This window comes from Mus caroli, chromosome 5, assembly GCF_900094665.2.
Source record: "Mus caroli chromosome 5, CAROLI_EIJ_v1.1, whole genome shotgun sequence".
In the NCBI taxonomy this organism is placed as follows: domain Eukaryota; kingdom Metazoa; phylum Chordata; class Mammalia; order Rodentia; family Muridae; genus Mus; species Mus caroli.
Genome location: NC_034574.1, coordinates 99,366,420 through 99,373,932, shown reverse-complemented (window position 1 = coordinate 99,373,932; position 7,513 = coordinate 99,366,420).

The following is a 7,513-nucleotide window of genomic DNA, read 5'->3' as shown; positions in this document are numbered from 1 at the left end:
GCTGTCCTGGCACTCACTTTGTAGACCAGGGTGGCCTCGAACTCAGAAATCCGCCTGCCTCTGCCTCCCGAGTGCTGGGATTAAAGGCGTGGAAGGGATTACTTTTAAATAATCATGCTCCACTACTTTTTCCCCCTTTGATGGCATCTGAATGACTTCTGTCCTTTTTTATTTTTTTAAGACAAATTTTTCTATGCCTCATGATCCTCCTGCCTCGGGGGCCAAAGTGCCTGGATTGCAGTGTCTTGCTGATCATCTTTTCATTATTTTCTTAAACACACTTTTTCTGGTCTTTGAACTAAGTTCTGCATTTCTTCCTCAGAACATTCTCCCCACTGCCTTTCCCCTATTCCCTTTCTCTAGCAGGTTTCTTCTCATCCCTTGCCTCCTGCACATCCCTTGATTTCTTGCCCATTCCATGCCTTTGGACACATCCCTTGGCTCCTGCCTCAGCCATAACTAATTCAGGTTATGCTTCCCGACCCTCCAACATCGTGAGACTGGGATAACGTTCAGTCCACAGTGCCCATGGTTTCTGTAGCCACAACCACCATACCTGTCAAATCCCTTGTACATTTTTTTTTCCTTTTCTGTAGCTCATAAGGTCTAAGAATCCAGGGTTTTATCTGGATATAACAATGTCTGATACAGGATTCATGTGAAATACAACGTCATTGCTTTCTATCAGGCAAACAGAACCCCATTAAGCGAATGGATTTCCCAAGATCCCATGAGGCAAATGGAGTCAGGCTACATATGGATCGCCACAGCATCCATTTCCCCCACTTTTCTCAAGGTGAGTCCCACTGGGGACACCTCCTGAAAGAGTACTCTCCACTTCCGGTTCCACTTCCCGGTAGAGAACAGGCGGGATGGTGACGTGACCTTCCTGAGAGGACTCACTTGCACTGTGTCTGGGTTGATAGAGCAGAATTTACTGAACACCAAAGTGGTTGAGGGAAGGACCTGTGTTTCCTGAAGGCAGGGAGAGCAGAGGTAGCCACCTCTTCAGCTAGGAGAGCAGGCACTTACTACATCTTACAATTCGGGTCATGGGAAGGTCAGAGCATAAGTCTTTGGTGCAACTGAAAAAATCCTCAAGATTATATTGGGGACATCCACTGGTATATATCTGTGGAAGTGGTCTTTGGTTTTGTTTTGTTTTGTTTAGAAATGAATTTAACAGTTGCTTTTGTTTTTACCGATTATAAAAGTAGTAACCCTAAAAGAATAAGCCAAGTTTAGCTATAAAATCCAGACCTATGCTTCCCTCCCTAAGAAACTACCAAAGAGCCAGCAAAGTGAAGTCAAATCACTGCCAAAAAAAAAAAAAATGCCGTAGAGGGAAGATCCATGGTTGCTTTAGCAACTCTTTCTTCTTCGATTGAAACCAATACTACTGTGAGTGTGTCGTATGCATATGTGTATTTCATTAGTTACTAATTCATCAATGAGTCACCTAATGTCTTTCCTACAAATCTCTTCTTGAGGCAATTTCCAGTGTCAGAAATAGAGAAAATTATAACAACAGTATTTGCAATTTGTCTCATTATGAGTTGAACAAAGTGTATGAAACACCATTGTATCTGGAACACTATAATAGAAGAAAGAGCAGAAGTCGCAGGCAATGTGAAGAAAGAAGGTCTAAATTAAAGTGCCTGCCCATCCATCATGCCCCACAGTGAAGAATAATGAGGAGCTGAACATTCGTCTGCCATTTTCTTCACGAGTAAAGAGAGATAAGTCACCTCTCAAATGAAGACATATATTTCTTGGAATCGATAGTCATAGATTATACTGTTACACATGTATGCGAATAAACATCTTTGACTATATATATCTCTCTCTATTTCTACCTGCATGTGAAGGTTTGAATACCTGAACCTCCTTTCCTCATGAGAAAACAGCATATGAGAAGGCACCGCTCGAACCCTGGCATATATAAAATTTATGAGGATTTATAAACATGATTGTTATTGATCAATAAGTTGTGAGCTAAGCTAATAATCCAATTTTTAAAATATATATATATATATAAATGCAGGTTCAAAAAGGAAAAGAAAACATGAAAGGACAGGAGTCTCACCAAAAAAGTCTATTCAGAAGTGTGCATGTGCAAGCACACACACACACACACACACACACACACACACACACACACACACCAAAGACCATCAGAGCAATAGTGGAAAATTCAGCAAGTCCAGAGCCGCTGCAAATTAACTCTCCACAATAAGGCAGTTATACTTCTATCACTGGGGGCACTGGGGACGGTCTTTCTACTTCAGAATGCCACTGTTCAGATCCACACATCTGTCTTCAATTTCAGAAGGTATTTGTTAATTTTAACAAAAAAGAAAAAGCAGTGCTGAAAAATCTTGAAAGCTCACAAACTTGACTTGAATAGACAAAGAACTCCAGGCCAACATGTTGTCTGGGTTTTGTCGTGCAGATGCTCATTAGAGTGCTAAAGCTTTCATGAAAGGTTAAGATTTGCTTAGGTACTGCCTGGAACATACTACATGTCAAGCTTCCCAAGTGTGTGCCGCTCTCATAAATTATAATGTTATGGAAAAAAAAATGGTGAGTTCCAGAGAGATGGCTTGGAGGACCCAAGTTTGATCCCAGCACTCTTGCGGTAGAAAAAAAGAACCAACTTCTTCAAGTTGTGCTCTGATTTCTATACAGTGCCATGGCATGCATACACACACACACACACACACACACACACACACACACACACACACAGTGAGAAAGTGAGAAAGTGAGAGAGTGAGAGAGAGAGAGAGAGAGAGAGAGAGAGAGAGAGAGAGATTTATAAAGAAAATGTGTGTGAGATTGGAGAGAGAGCTTCGTGGTTGAGAGCACTTACTGCTCTTGCAGAAACTCAGAGTTCAGTTTGCAGCACACACACCATGTCCTGTAACTGCAGCTGACTTCCTGCAGCTGGATCTGACTTCCTCATGTGGCCACCACAGGCATCCAGACTTATGTGCAGCTACCCACATGCAGCCACACACAACTTAAAAATAATAAAAAACATCTTTAGAAGAGTAAATGAAGGACCTTAAGTAGTGCCTTCAAGTCCATAAACTTCAAGTTCATAACATCCATTAGAGGAAGCCTACTTACAATATAGCCAGGATTCTGAAATCTAGAGGGCTCCGGCCCAGACAGGATCTTGCAAAGTCATCAGAGGGGAAAAAAAAATCATCACACATGTTTCCAGTGATAAATTCCTTCTGTGGTTGCTGAGTGCGCACAGAGGTTTCTATGGGACCTCCACATTCATTTTCTTCCTGTGTCCCTGCTTACTAATGCTGTCCCTGAACAGACTTTGAGAAGCCCTTATAATGGAAAATCTTCTCTTAAACCCAGTCTTTGAGTTGGGAATCCACTCCTTCACAATGAAAAAGAAAAAAAAAATCAGCCCAAACTTCCCTGTCACTACCCAAGCCAGAGAATTATCTATCACAGGAATCTTGGATCTTGAGAAACAGATCAGCCACCTCAATAAAACACTGTAACCACAGCTTGAGACAAATCCCCTGTTACACAGAAGGTCAGAGGTCATCCAACATGGCAGGGAACCCGGCATATTTATTACTGGCCAAGCTTCAAAGTGAGTTTTAAATTTTGTCAGACATGAAAAACTGCTGCCAGATGGTGTCAAGATAATTCCTCTCTGTGTTAAAAACACACTTAGATATGGTCGATAGTCAAAATTAAGTAATTAGTCCAAACACCACACACACCTGGCATCATTCCTACTGGCAGTTAGGGGCATATTATGAGGACTTCTGTACTTCCCCTGATAAGGCCATCTCCAACTAACACAGCCCAGTAGCTAGCACAGCTGGGAACAAATGGGTTTCTAGCTGTGACTCATACCAAGATAGTAGAAAGAGACAGCATGGTATTCCAAGTTTTGAAGGACAATAAAGAGATCTGTTCCCTGACATCCTCACCTCCACTCCCTCCCCTTCTTGGCTGAAAGAACAGCAACTCCTATATTTACTGTTGAGCCTCTGTCATCCAAAACGATTTCCTATTTGTGTGTGTGTGTGTGTGTGCATGCACGTGTACACATGTTCCCATCAAACTCAGGTTATCAGGCTTTGTGACAAGCACCTTTACCCACTGAGCCATCTCTCCCCTACATTTTAAGTCACCATATTTTGTGGCTAAACTTCATTTTTCAATTAGCTAGAAATGTAGCACAAACATTTGGAAACTCGTTGGATGTGAGAAACCATATGCTAGTGACTCACAACATTTTGTAAAAAAAAAAGAAAAAAAAAGAAAAAAAGAAAGAAAAACAGAAAGAAGTAGACTATGAGAAAAGAGTATTAAAATGTCCAGTAAAATTAATGAGTAAAAAATGAGAGAAAAAACTGTTAGAATGCACAAAGATAAGTTATGAATTAATTTGTAATATGTTTGGCTTCGAAATTATATTTAATGGTGCAAATATTGGTTCAGCTCTGATCTGCTGTGGTATTTCACTGGACAGGTATAAGATATAGAATTGCAAGTCGGTCCATTGTTAATATGAAAATCACCTTCTATTTTAAAATGAGGGATGATAGGTGTTGGTTGTTTCTGGTGGTGGAGTATCCCACAATGCTGAGGGATATTCTACTGGAGCCACACTGGGTACATCCTGTCCTTCCTAGACATAATTGGGGTTCCTGTTTCCCCTCACAGGCTCTGTCTACTGCATCACCACAAAGGAAGCACCCCACCATGTAACATGCCAGCCTTACAGAAAGTTTTCTTATTAGCAAGTAGCCAAATTGTGGGTTTCATTCTGGTTTCATTTCCTAGGGGGGAAAATCAGTGTGGCTAGGGCTGTATTTCCCCCACACCTCAATGAAGCACAATAAAGATTTATTTTATGCTCCAATAATCACTGGCAAGAGCCCCGATGCCTCCTTCTGCCATCTCGCAGGGAGCAGCACATGAAGATCCGGGAATGAGGAAGGTGGGGTAAAGGGAGGTCACAGTGGGCAGGGCAACAGGAAAACCATCCAGGCTTTGAACACAGAGATTGTAAATGTGGACTGTTTTGTAAACTTATTCTTTTTGTCAGGGTTGCGTATGCTCTCCTTGCTCATTCCGCAAATCAGGCTGATTATTATTCCAATCACCAGAGGAAGAGAGAGTCACATTAATTTGTAGTAATTAATGGCACTGACGCGTTTGACAGCGCATGTTAACAAGCCCCTTTGATTGTTTGGATCTCTAACTGCGGCCCTTCTTGTTTGCGTCACCTCCAAGGAATTCATAATATCAAAGCTTAACGGCATCTGATACTTGTCAAAATGCAATTTATAAAAGTTTAATTCTTTTATTGATTTAGTTTGGTTTTGATGCCTGCAGAGTCAGCTCCCTTGACAGAACTTAGCGGATTCAAATGCTTGTCACCAGCTCGGCCTCCTTTTTACAGGGAACAATTGCCATAGGCCAAGCCAACAGGCATGGTTTAATTGCCATTAATTAAAAGCATAAATCTCTTTTTTCTTCGGTTGCTCTGCTCTTAAAGGGGGCTGCACATCTCTCTCTCTTCCTGTGTTTGTCAGAACACCTTCTGGCAAGCAAAGTTAACCCGCTCCATCTTGCTAGGCACTTCCTGGGTAATCTCTTGAAGCATAGCTCTTGTGATCTGATATGAAATGCATGCGGTTCGGTGATATTTCACAAACCGGATTCCTTCTTTATTGCTGTATAATGAGGTCAAATGAATCCCTCCATGGGTTGTATACATGCTTAAATGATTTTTTGCATCAAATTCCTTTTGACAGCAAATAAAGCAGTAGCCAAGCAAAACATCAGCTACTTACGATTGGAGGGGAGGGGCGGAGATGGGAGGGAAATGGGCTTTATAAAACAAAAACACATATGTGCTTTTTAAAACATTAGGTGCAAGGAACCTTCCAGCAAAATAAGTCTGCCTGGTCATTTTTCAGATTGGAAGCAATTAGTGGGATTCTTGGGATAAGGGGAAGTGCTGAGCTCAACAGAGTCCAAATGATTATACAGTAAATATTATTCCCGTCCCGTTTACCTTCTAGAATTACCATTAAGTCTATTTCATTTAGAAGATACCCGGTGATGTTGTGAGCAAGGCAAAAATAATGAGGAGAACTCATCGCTCACTTTGATGGGGGAAGGTAAAGAGGGTGGAGAAAGTGAGTAGGTTCTTCTTTCTTTTTCTTTCTTTCTTTCTTTCTTTCTTTCTTTCTTTCTTTCTTTCTTTCTTTCTTTCTTTCTTTCTTTTTTTTTTTTTAAACTTGGCCACAATTATCCTATGAAATGATTATCCACCAGGCTTCGCTCTTCAATGGCGGTGTCAAAACAATTCGGTTTCCCTTGCCTGCCAAACGCCTTCTCGTCCCCCCTCAGCCCCGCCGCGCCGTGGAAGTGTCGCTGTAAGCAGATTATTGCTTTAAAGCATTTACACATATTAGTTTTGCAGCACCTGCCAGCTTTAGAGCAGGACCGCCGTGATGCGGAAGTCCTCGCTTTATGTTTAAAGAGGGGGAAAGTTAGTTGGGCGCTGGGATGCTGGGATGCTCAGAGCTTGGGTACTATGCATCTGCGTTCACCCGGTCAGGCCGGGGAGAGTGATTGATTTTTGGCCCAGTGCACTGAGGTGGGGGTAAGGGGGTTACCTATAAGAATGCCTTGACGCTTAATTAGGAATTGGAGCATTGGATCCAGACTTGCTGCTGCTGCATCCGGACAGTCCTGGCTGCCAACGACTGGCTGGAGTGGTGACCCCGGTCTGCAGCCGAGTCCGGGACCGCCAACCCCAACCCTCCAGGGTGACCTACATACCGGCAGTTCCCGGACGCGTGCGTGCGCGTGCGAGTGAGCGCGCGCCTGCATGTTTGGGGTTGTTTTTTTTTTTTTTTTTTTTTTTTTTTTTTTTTTTTTTTCCACGCTCCCCTAAGTCTGGCGGTGGAAGGGAGGCGGTTCCAATTAAAACCAAAATAAGCTGCTTTAATGGTCTTTTAAATTGACAAGTGAACAATGATTTTAGTATTGGTATCTGTCAAAGGTCCGAGGAAATCCTCAGCTGATAAGGCCCCAATGCTTCCAATTAGGAACCGTACAGATCTGCAGCCAATAATGATTTCTGGGTCCCTGCAGAAATGCTGCAGACACTTATTGCAAATTACTGACAAAAAGCTCTCCTGTATTGATGAGAGGAAGTACAGGCGGCTTTCGGTGTCCCCGTCAGGTATACCTCATAATGAGAGAGCTTGAAGTTTTGACTTAGCCTTTTCCTTTCCCTCCACCCTTAAAGCTGCATCTCATTGATGAGTAAAAACCTCGCCTCCCACCAGCTTTAAGCATGTTAGACATTTCTTCCCAGATTTTTTACACGAAGGCCACTAATTTGATGTCAGGCGCCGGCAAAGCTCTCATCAATATTATCTACGAGTACTGCCTAATACACGGCTCCATCGCCCAAGGAATCAAAATAAGCAAATCTTTGAAGGTGATT